This window comes from Mytilus edulis, chromosome 3 (genome assembly GCF_963676685.1).
Source record: "Mytilus edulis chromosome 3, xbMytEdul2.2, whole genome shotgun sequence".
In the NCBI taxonomy this organism is placed as follows: domain Eukaryota; kingdom Metazoa; phylum Mollusca; class Bivalvia; order Mytilida; family Mytilidae; genus Mytilus; species Mytilus edulis.
In genome coordinates, this window is record NC_092346.1 from 85,121,531 (window position 1) to 85,134,508 (window position 12,978).

Below are 12,978 nucleotides of genomic sequence, written 5' to 3' on the forward strand. Positions count from 1 at the left end.
TTTTCTTTTAATTTTAAGTAGAAAATGACCTTCATTTTGTTTTAGAGTGCTCTATATATAGCTCATCAAAGTATATGAATCCATTCTACCACTTTAAGTCAGTAAGAAAAGTTGCGCCATGACGCAGACACACTTTCGTTTGTCAGAAATCAGGTGTAAAATCAATAGAGTTTTCCGTGTCGACAGAACACTTGAGTCCAGGTATATTTCATGGCTATGTACTGTAAAGGGTTGCAAAGACATGATTAAAACTGATTCGCAACAGTCGTTCCAACTTTTAATGGAGAATCGTGTCCTATTCCAGAAAACTTAAGAGGCAATTTATACTTGCGGTTGGAAAAGAAAAGCTTACGCCGAAATAAGTACTAGATCTATGAAATTATCATTTACCTATATAACTAGCTATATTTACCCATATATGAATGCCATAAACGAATATGATATCGTATTGTTTTCAATATACGGATTCCTAACAGTGTAAAGTCAGTAACAAATGAGGCACAAGCCCTTTACTCATAGTAAAGTGGTAAATATGAGTGAAGATGAACGATTATTTAATTATGTATTTTAAAACATGTAAATAAATAGTTACTTTGTTCTTCCTCTGGTTTAAAAGTTCCACCGGAACAAAGTGACTAGTTCAAAAGTTCCAGCGGAACATATCAACTAGTTAGAAAGTTCCTTTTTGCCAAATTAGTCAAAACCGGAACTTACAAACTAGCCCAAAAGTTCCAACGGAACTTATCAACCAGTCACAAAGTTCCATTTAGAGAATTGATGCAAAGTAAAAGTGTAACATATTATATTTGAACCTTTCAAAGGGGAACCAAGATACTGATTACAAAAGTCAAAAGGAACTTATCAACTAGTCACAAAGTTCCTTTGGCAAATTAGTCAAAACCGGAACTAACAAACTAGCCCAAAAGTTTCTCCTCATGTGGGTACTTTTAAAAATATCAATTTCAGATTAATGTATACCAATGAATTACAACTTATTCCGTTATGAAGGCAACATTCGGACCGAATTTACTAGTTGTTCTGTTCCGCCAGAACTATTCAACAAGATACATTGTTACGGGACTTTTCAACTACCTATTTTTATCCGGCACTTTTCGACTGCACTCGGAATAAAACAACTAGTTGGAAAGTTCCATGGGAACGAAATAACTAGTTGAAAAGTTCCGCCGGAACAAAGTAACTGACGGAACATACTGGCTGTTACATTAAACACCATGATTACTGCAAAACACGGCATACTTTACAGAATTGTAACCGAAAAAAGTTCAGTGACAAATGAAGGTTGTCTAATGCATCTTTACCGTTAACGTTGTCAAGAAACATGCATGACAGAGTAATCTCAGATTTGTACTTATTGTCTTTATGTTGTTGGGATGTACAAGTACCCTGCCACGTCCACTTGTATTTGTATTTTTATCCATCTGATGACTTAAGCCTTTTTAAACTGTATTTTATAGTTCGTTCTTATGTTGTACTGTTACACTACTGTCCCGGGTTAAGGGGAGGGTTGGGATCCCTCTAATGTGTTTAACAGAAGAAGAAGTATAATTGAAAGCAAAATTATTTTCCTTTACTTTTACTTTAACAATTTATGCCTTATTTTTTTTTTTATTAATTCTGTATTTACATTGTATCACAGATCAAATATATTCGTTCATTGTGTGTTTATTTGTGTCACTTCGTTTTTTGATTGAGTTAAGTCATTTTAAATTGATATCTTATAGTGTGTCTTTTTATGTTGTGATGTTATACTACTGTTTCAGAAAAAGGAGAAGGTTTGGTACCATTAAAACGTTTAATCCTGCTGCAATTGTTTGCGCATGTCCTAAGTCAGGATTCTGAGGTTCAGTGGTTGTTGTCTGTTTCTGTGGTTCATAAGTGTTTCTCGTTTCTCGTTTTGCATATAGATTCGATCGTTGGTTTTCCCTTTTGAATAGTTTTACACTAGTAATTTGTGGGGCCCATTATAGCTTGCTGTTCGGTGTTAGCCTAGGCTCCGTATTGAAGACAATACCTTAACCTATAAAGGTTTACTTTTATAAATTGCGACTTGGATGGAGAGTTGTCTCATTGGCACTCATACCACATCTTCTTATATCTATTAACCCCGCCACATTCTGTATGTAAGTGCCTGTCCCAAGTCAGGAGCCTTTAATTCGGTGTTTATCTTTGTTTTTGTGTTACATATTTGTTTTTCGATCATTTTTTGTACATAAATTAGTCCGTTAGTTTTCTCGTTTGAATTGTTTTACATTGTCATTTCGGGGCCTTTTAGTTTAAACATATTTATTTATAGTGGATAGGGAAACAAGTTATTGCGACTTATATTAATCCCTTTCCACTTTGCGGGTGCGAGTGCTGCCTTGTAGCGGAATTAGCCTGCTCTTTTTCGAAATCTACAAGGGTGCCTTTTACGTGCAAGAGATATGACTCTCTCTTTACACGGGTCAGCCATTTTTTGTCTCCTTCCGACGGACTATAATCGTTTCCTCAAGACCATACTCGCAAATGGGTGTCAAGGGAGAGACGAAAATTAAGTCCTTGAAATTTTCTCTACGGAACAGGGTCGAACCAGGAACTTTTGTGTATGTAGTCCGATGCATCAAAGATTGAAATAAATCTCCCTCCTGTGGTTATATCAGGACCGTTAATAGAGGCTTCATATTTCAATTTATCTTACCTCCTATACATTTCCAGGAATATGATTGGTTAAAAGCGTCCGCGTGGAAACCGTGTATATTTGATATTAGGTTAGTAGGGAGGCGGGGCTTATCTCATACACGGTTAGTAGTGGAGTTACGTCCCTTTATATTCCATATTAGGTAAAAAGGAGGCGGGGCTTATTTCATACACGGTTAGTAATGGTGTTATGTCCCTTTATGAAAACAAAACGGTACTGAGAAAAAATCTTAAAAGTTCCAACAGACGAAGAAATTGATGATTAAGATTGAAATAAATTCATAAAACACATTTAAACCTTACAAATCGTTATTGTTGGTATCTGTTTTTGTAGGATCAATGGAAGTATTTTCTTAATGCTAACAGTATTGAAGACTTGCTCATTTTGAGAATCACTAGTCTTAATTTCACACGTTCAGATAGTCGGTAAGATAAATTCGTAACATAGTGTGCTAGTGACGTAATACGGTATATATGGGGTCAGTAAATTCCATATGGGGATTCGAGCTTCGCTCTCACCCCATATGAAATTTACTGACCCCATATATACCGTATTAGGTCACTAGCACACTATGTAACTAATAATATCCACTCCATTATTCAAAATTGGCTATTTCCTATTTTTCACGCGTATTTTGGCATTTAGATCCTCCGTAACCCTTCTAATGGTCATTGCGGCACATATTATTTACAACCATTGTATTCCTCTTTCTATAAGCTTTCGAATGGTGTATAAAGTTTTCTGTAATTAGGGGCTGACGGGTTGCAGCAGTCCATTCCATTATTCAAAATATCCATTTCATTATTTAAAATTGACTATTTCTTAATTTTCACATGCATTTTGGCATTCAGGTCCTCTGTAACTCCTCGAATGGTCATTACGGCACATATTATTTATAACCATTTTATTCCGCTATCTATAATCTTTCAAATGGTGTAGAAAGTTTTCTGTAATTAAGGACTGACGGGTCGCAGCAGTCCATACCATAATTCAAAATATCCATTTCATTATTCAAAATTGACTATTTCTTAATTTTCACGCGTGTTTTGGCATTTAGGTCCTTCGTAACCACTCTAATGTCATTGCGGCACAAATTATGTATAACCATTTTGTTCCTCCATCTATAAGCTAACAAATGGTGTAGAAAGTTTTCTGTAATTAGGAGTTGACGGGTCGCAGCAGTCCATTCCATAATTTAAAATATCCATTTCATTATTCAAAATTGACTATTTCTTAATTTTAACGCGTATTTTGGCATTTAGGTCCTTCGTAACCACTCTAATGTCATCGCAGCACAAATTATGTATAACCATTTTATTCCTCTATCTATAAGCTAACAAATGGTGTAGAAAGTTTTCTGTAACTAGGAGTTGACGGGTCGCAGCAGTCCATTCCATTATTCAAAATATCCATTTCATTTTACAAAATTTATTATTTCTTAATTTTGGCAGTTATATAGGTCCTCCGTAACCCCTCTAATTGTCATTGCAGCACAAGGCTCCAGTAAAAATTATTATAAAAGACAACATTGCATGAGTATTTTAATTTTGATATAATTATATGCTTTGATATCCAGGTCGTCTACACATTGAACCAAGGAATTTCTGTTCCGAAACTAGATAAATAAATAAAGTTAAAAACTTGAAAGAGTGTTTTGACTTTTTTCTTATATTGATTTGAAAAATTGTTAGATAACACCAACATTTACGTCGACGAATTCAGAAATACGTGATATAGTTTCACTTTCAAATTTTTTTTTTTTATTTCATTATTCACTTTTCAACGTGAATACTGAAATATAATCTGTTTCATTATTCACTTTTCATCACTTAATGTTGAATAGTGATTACTGAACTATTTCATTATTCATTAATTGAACGGACAGACAGACGGGGAGACGGACGGGGTTAATACAATGTGCCCCCAAATTTCAGTAACGTCGAACAAATTCCTACATAGAAAACTAAAGCCATAAAACTGGATCTATTGAAGAAGCAATGTACACCGATGTAGACTTCATGTATAGTTCAAATTGAATGGATATAGTTTTTCCTAAACGTCACCAACTTAACCTTTTGACCTGAGTCGGGTACTACCTACCTCGATGGCGGGTTTAGTCGAGTCGAGTAAGAAAACAAGATGGAAGAACAAGTGAAGTAAGTAAAAACTGAAAACAAAAGATCTTCAAATTTAAGCTACTACTATCTTACATTGGGTAACAATTGGTTAAAAAAAGTTTATAAAAACAAAATATGAAAAAAGCAGCTCAGTAATTAATACAATGCAAAAAGGCATATGCTATAATAGCAATGTCCATTTTTCCGGCGCTGGAAATATCATAAACTGCTAGTATTACATTGCCGCTTTCTTTGTAAAGAGATAATTTTGATGTTTACTTTTGAAAAGTACTATGAAAATGTACATTTGATTTATGAACACCAACAAATCATATCATTACTCTTATGGCTTAATAAGATATAACACGTTTAAGTCAAAGTACTTAAGTACTGAACATCGAATGACCGAAAGTTCTTGTGGATGGTGAAAACCACTTGTCACAGAAAAAAATCACATCTCTATTCCTGAAACTGAGGTTAATGTACAAAGATACACTTTTTTCTGAGACGAGTTCTTGTGTGGACAGTGAATAAATGACATGAAATTCAACCTCACCGGCGTAATAACTATTATATTATAGTGATACAAATCATTATAAAATTGAGAATGGAAATGGGGAATGTGTCAAAGAGACAACAACCCGACCAAATAAAAAACAACAGCAGAGGGTCACCAACAGGTCTCCAATGTAGAGAGAAATTCCCGCACCCGGAGGCGTCCTTCAGCTGGCCCCTAAACAAATATATACTAGTCCAGTGATAATGAACGCCATACTAATTTCCAAATTGTACACAAGAAACTAAAATTAAAATAATACAAGACTAACAAAGGCCAGAGGCTCCTGACTTGGGACAGGCGCAAAAATGCGGCGGGGTTAAACATGTTTGTGAGATCTCAATCCTCCCCCTATACCTCTAACCAATGTAGAAAGTAAACGCATATATATAACAATACGCACATTAAAATTCAGTTCAAGAGAAGTCCGAGTCTGATGTCAGAAGATGTAACCAAAGAAAATAAACAAAATGACAATAATACATAAATAACAACAGACTACTAGCAGTTAACTGACATGCCAGCTCCAGACTTCAATTAAACTGACTGAAAGATTATGATTTCATCATATGAACATCAGGCACAATCCTTCCCGTTAGGGGTTTAGTATCATACCATCATAACATATATGAGAAGAACATAACCCGTGTCATGCCAACAACTGTTTTTAGAATAAATGTGTTTAGTTCCGATGCAAAGACCTTATCAGTGACTCAATATTAACGCCAACATATGCAATCTTTAATGACTTGACAACAGTATCGTAATTATATCCCTTCTTAATAAGTCTATTCAAAGGTTTTGTAAGTTTCTGAGGTGAATACTGACACCTTTGTGCTTTATAAAGAATATTTCCATAAAAAAATTGGATGTGAAATACCTGAACGTATTAGAAGTCTGCATGTTGAGCTATATTTACGAATGATGTCTTTATACCGATGATAAAATTTAGTAAATGTTTTGACTAGTTTGTGATATCGAAAACCCTGGTGTAATAATTTATCAGTAATACATAAATTTCTCTCGTTAAAATCGATAACATTGTTACATACACGAGCGAATCGTACAAGTTGAGATATATAAACACCGTAAGATGGTGACAAGGGAACGTCACCATCTAAAAACGGATAATTAACAATAGGAAATGAAAAATCATCCCTTTTATCATAAATTTTAGTATTCAGCTTCCCATTAGTGATATAGATATCAAGATCGAGAAAAGGGCAGTGGTCATTGTTAGTATTAGCTTTATTTAAAGTAAGTTCGACAGGATAAATTTCATTAATATACATACTGAAGTCGTCATTATTGAGAGCCAAAATATCATCCAAATATCTAAAAGTATTATTAAATTTGTTTATCAGATGTTGTTTCGATGGGTCTTTGCTTATTTTTGACATAAATTGTAACTCATAACAATACAAAAAAAGGTCCGCAATAAGTGGTGCACAGTTAGTCCCCATTGGAATTCCGATAATCTGACGATATACGGAATCCCCAAAGCGAACAAAAATGTTATCTAGTAAAAATTCAAGGGCATATATAGTATCAAAGCATGTCCAATTAACATAGTTTTTTTGTTTATTGCTACTAAAAAATGACCTAAAAGAGTTTGAACATATATATTCACATTCTGATTTTTTGAATGCCCATTTAATTAGGTGTGTGAATTTTTTCTTAATGAGAATGTGAGGCAATGTGGTATACAGGGTAGAAAAATCAAAACTTTGAACAGATTCAAAATCACCAATATAAGCATGCAATTGATCAAGTACTTCCAACGAGTTCTTGACACTCCAAAAGTAATTTATTCCACTATTTTCGAAGGCCTTATTTGAACAATTTATTATCAGGTTTTTCATTGTACCAAGTGTGCTGGTAAGAAGAATAGACAATTTAGTAGTTGAACAATGGCTTGAAGACGAAATAAATCTATATTTGTAAGGGGTTTTGCGTAGCTTCGGAAGCCAATACATAGTTGGGACTTTCATTGTATTTGGCTCTGCTTGTAAAGCGGTGGCTAAAAGTTTATGTTTGTTACAGATTTCGTTTTCTGAAAATGGAGTCAGTTGGAATGTTGGTGAATTGGTGATTTCCTTTTTCAGAACCTCAATGTAAAATTTACGTCAAACAATAATAATATTATTAGCAGCTTTATCGGCCGGGACAAAAACAAATTCCTTGGCTAGTTCTTTTAGTTTATGTTTGATACGAGAAAAAGGTTTATTGTGGTTATTGTTAATAGTAAAATGTTCTTTAAAATGTTGAAAACGTATATCAACTATCTTCATTACTGAATTAAAAAAAGAGTCCAAAGATTTTTTGTCAGCTTTTTCCCGTTTTATCCATTTCATACAGTAAGTATGGAGTGAGTCGTGGATGATATTACGACACTCATTCCAATTAATAATAGACGGGGGACGATATTTAGGTCCTTTACTGAGGAATGATTTTAACTCTCGGTCTTGAACGATGTTAAGATCTCCTGTTATAACATGGGAAATGGGTCCATAAATATATTCGGAATTACTGCAATTACACGAAGTAGGTGTATTTTCACTGATATTAACATCTTTACACAACTGACTATAATTAAACACAAATTTCCGGGTATATTTCTTGTAAATATAACAAATAAGAGGTAGCTCAGTATTGTCAAAATATTCAGGAATTTGTTCTTTAACAGAATGGTCGTTAAATATACCGGCAATATTTACAAAATCAAAGCCTTTATTGACATACTTAATTTTAATAAAATGTTTTTCATGATCTTCAAGGCGATCAATTTTGGGAAATAATTTAGAATAACAATATGCAATAATAATTTGAACAATTTCATACTTAGGACTGCTATATGAAATTGTGTTGCAATCCTCCAAAATTTTATTTAACTTATTAACCGGTAACGAACAGAGTTTTGTTAACAGATAATGTCTGCCGTTGTTTTTTGAAATAGAAATTAGGTCCGAAATATTGGTATGATTGGCCCGAAATTTTCTTTGATTGCGATTTTTTCTACGACCGTAAGAACGTTTTTTACGAACAGTTTTAGAAACTATATCCAAAATGTTAACGGAATTGGTTCTAGAGATATTACCAATTCCCATGATATTATCATTTAGACCGAGAGGGTAAACTGTCTGTAATTTTTTAATCCAATTTAATTCAATTATTTTCCGTGATCGTACAAACTTTGAATGTGATTCACCAGGCTGCTTATTTACTACTTCTAAAGGTTGAACTGCTAAATATTTAAAAGGATGGTTGTGCCTCTTAAGGTGTTGGTAAATGATACTTTTGAATTTATTGGGTCTTTTAAAACGATACAGATGTTCTTGAGTGCGTTTAGATAAATATCGTCCGGTTTCTCCTATGTACTGAATACCACACCCCGGTTTGTTTCATGTGAGTAAATAAATAATACTGTTTGTTTTTCAAGTTATATCAGTTTCAAAATTTAAAGAAAATGTGCGACCATTAAACGTGGACCTTACCGTATTGTTGGTGGAAAGACTGGGACATGTAAGTTACACTGGTTTGTTGTTATATTTTATATTAATATAACAATTACATTTATAAATAAAATTTCATCCATTTGTATATCATTCTATTCTACTATTCTAATAATAGTACAGTGCAAGTGCATGCATGGGGGACACTCTTCTGTAAAAATTCGTTTTTTCTTAAAGATTGGATATGAGTGGGCATTCATATTTTCCCGCAAAAAGCAATCTTCCATACAGAGATACCAGTCATTGCCGGATTTGTCGCAAAACGTTCTTCCACATGCTTTTAGGTGTCAGACCACCATTTACTCCCTCCAATTTAAAACGTAGTCCTACTCTGACACAAATTAGTGCTTTTGGTGTCCTTGTTTACTTACACTAACCAACAAATTTGCAGGAATGAAACTTTAGGTGAAAGAAAAATATATCTTGACTATTTTGAGCCAAAATTTACTTGTCTATGAGTTTGCATTAAAAATTGAGGATTAATGCGCTCCAAAGTATACTAATTTAAGATTTCCAGAAAACCAGGGGTTATTTTTGGAGTGCCTCTGTTCGAAGGTCAGTTATTTTGTTAGAAGGCTTTAAAGGTATGGTGAAAGTTGGCATGTAGAAAGCTGATGCATGTACACTTCAGGATATACCTGGTTTCTATGTAATATGGTAAAATATTTAGAAAGCTGTGAAAATTGCAAAATTTGGTTGAACAGATAGGGATTTTTAATCGGTGGCCTACACCTTAACACATTTTTTCAGCACGTGTGCATTAATATAAATATTTTTATCAGTATTCATTGAAGAGATGTATTTATGACAAACTATAAGGAATGTTATTTTGCACTTGTTAATGTCCGCGTATTTATCCCTTCCTATATCTATATAGATCGGTTACAAACCCAAAACGAAAGTTACATAATGGAAATATAGGCTAAAACAATACATCAGAATGCCCTCAAGGTTATAGCGCTGTAAAAATGAATATTTTAGATAACCGTTTAAAACATTTCTTTAATTTTTTTTGAAGGGTTTGAAGAGTTTACTCGACTTGTGAGTTATTTTTTGATCGTTTAAAACATTTCTTTAATTTTTTTTAAGGGTTTGAAGAGTTTACTCGGCTTGTAAGTTATTGTTTGATTTAACTGTTTAGCTTGCTTACCCAAGTAGCCCGAGTTAATAAAACGAAGTGTACCCGGAGGGTTCGACTCGTGTAACCCATGCATGTTTATCAATACCATAGCCTTAATGCCCGCGTCACACTGTCCCGATTTTTACGCCGATTGCAACACGATTATGGAAATTTTCAAAATCGGGACTGATCGTATCCAGATCGGGCTATTCGTAGTGCCATCTTTAACCATCTTTAACCATCGGCCACTTTTTCTAGCCTTCGGGGACAACTTCGGGAAGGGTTCTAAATTTTTTAACATGTTAAAAAATCCCCGAAGGTGCGTCCGATGTTGAGGGTTCGTATTGAGTTCGTATCACCATCCTCACCATCATAATGTCACCGGGAATGCATCTTTGAACATCGTATTGCATTCGTGTTTCCATCGTTTCCATCGGGCAGTTTTGACATGACGATGTCTACACGAATGAATCACGAAGCTACCCGAAGGTCTTACGATGGCAACAGGACTTCGTGAAGACCTCGTAATCCCGTCGTGTTGGCATCGAATAAAAGTACGAAGGCGACAAGGTGGAACTACGACGGCAATTAATCCAGCTAAATGTAATTAAGTTAATTTTCGCGCTAAAATACATTTAAAGTGCCATGCGCGATATGCACTGGTCTGTCTAATACGACAGTTAAGAAAGACGTTTACAAAACATGGAGCTCATATCACATGATTCTATGAGAACAAGAAAGGCGACAGCGTTGTTTCTATTAATTAAATGGAACAAGAAGAGCAGCTATTACAGGCTCAGGATTTACTTTTACAAGTAAAATATTATTTTTTTGTCAATTTTTCATATCAAGTAACATAATGAAAATCATAAACGCGCCTCGTACACCAACACTGCAGGTACACGTATAAAGGGAAACCAACTTTTTCTTCATTATTCTGATTTTTTATTTATCGTCTGAGTTGTTGTCACACGAATGTTTACTCCATAACCATTTTGTATTCTATATGTCATATTTTGCCGCATTTGTTGCTTTCCCCACATCTTTCCTTTTGTCTATATTATTATGATATTCTCCTGGAAAGTGCTCTTTTTGAATAAAAGGGACCAACGAACCCATTACCTTACCTTTAAGATAGATCAGTAAACATGGGCATAATTATGGGTGATTATTCAGACTAGTGCACACATTTTACAGTTCAAACATGGCAATGCCGAGCGTGGCATCCCCTCGTATGTAACATATTGGGGACAAATATGGACACTATATATGTATTTGACACATGCAGACAATGGTAAATTGAATATGCATATTTGATACATAAACTATTTTTTTAGAAATCAAACATAACATTCAGTAACTGGAAATACCTTTAATATTGTCTTTAGAACCAGCATATAAAAAAATGAGCAACCAATTTCCTGTGTATTATGCTATGTCAAGGAGAAAAAACAAGTCCATCTGCATGACCTTGACCTTTGGCCTTGGACGTAAAAAATGTCAGATCATTACAAGGAGGAACAATATACCAAATGTGGTTAAAATCTCTTGAAGCATATTGGTTTTAGAGTGTCCACAAGGGTGATATTGCCTTGTATTACAACTGCCACTGTGACCTTGACCTTTGAACTTTAATGTCAATAGCGCTTAAGATATTCTCCTTCTACCTGATTCTGCTGGCATTATATGCAGAGACTCAGAGTCAAGTTTTACCCTTCAAACCCACGGTCTTCCGTCTTATGATTAAACCAGAAAGTAAATGTACAATATAATATATATTCAATATCGATCAAACAATTTAAAACGCGTGATCCCTTCGGCATATAATTTTTGAAATACTAAGGCTTTTCTACCTCAGGCATAGATTACCTTAGCTGGATTTGTACAAACTTTTAGGAATTTTGGTCCTCAATGCTCTTCAACTTTATTTGGCCATTTATCTTTTTTGGATTCGAGCGTCACTGATGAGTCTTTTGTAGACGAAACGCGCGTCTGGCGTATATACAAAATTTAGTCCTGGTATCTATGATGAGTTTATTTAAATGCATCGTAAGCTGTACACGACGTCTTTTAGACATCGTATGGTCATCGCGCCATCATCGTAATCCATCGTGTAGCCTTCGTAATCCATCGTGTAGCCTTCGTGATCCATCGTGTAGGCTTCGGCTGAGATATGAAGCTTAAATACCCGTCTTCGGTTAACCTTCGTATGTCCATCTTTTGCTATCGTATATAATTTCGGCACCATCATATAGACTTCGTAATTCATCGTAATTGCTTCGGCCACTTTTTGGTATTTTAACGAGATCGGGACCAACTTCGTACGAACTTACAATTTTCGCATTCGGGTGTCCATCGTATATAAAAATCGGGACAGTGTGACGCGGGCATAAAGAAATAACTGCATATACTCAAACTTTTCTTTAACATACCTTAAATATTTATCCCTAATAATTTTATTAACTATGTATTTGCATGCAGGTATCGCATATCAAACATTAAAACGTTAAACCCCGCTGCAAATGTTTGCACCTGTCCTAAGTCAGGAATCTGATGTACAGTAGTTGTCGTTTGTTTATGTAATTTATACGTGTTTCTCGGTTCTCGTTTTTTATATAGATTAGACCGTTGGTTTTCCCGTTTAAATGGGTTTACACTAGTAATTTTGGGCCCCTTTATAGCTTGTTGTTCGGAATAAGCTAAGACTCCGTGCTGAAGGCCGTACCCTGACCTATAATGGTTTACTTTTATAAATTGTTATTTGGATGGAGAGTTGTCTCATTTGCACTCATACCACATCTTCCTATATCTATTTGTATACACCTCCCCTGTTTTACTTGAACTATTGTCAGCTTACTCTATATATGTGCATGTTTTCTGACACGTTTCCGACACGTTTGAATAAATGCAATTCATCATAATATTTGAATATATTTAGACATCAATGTAATATAAACATTTAGCATGTTTTAAAA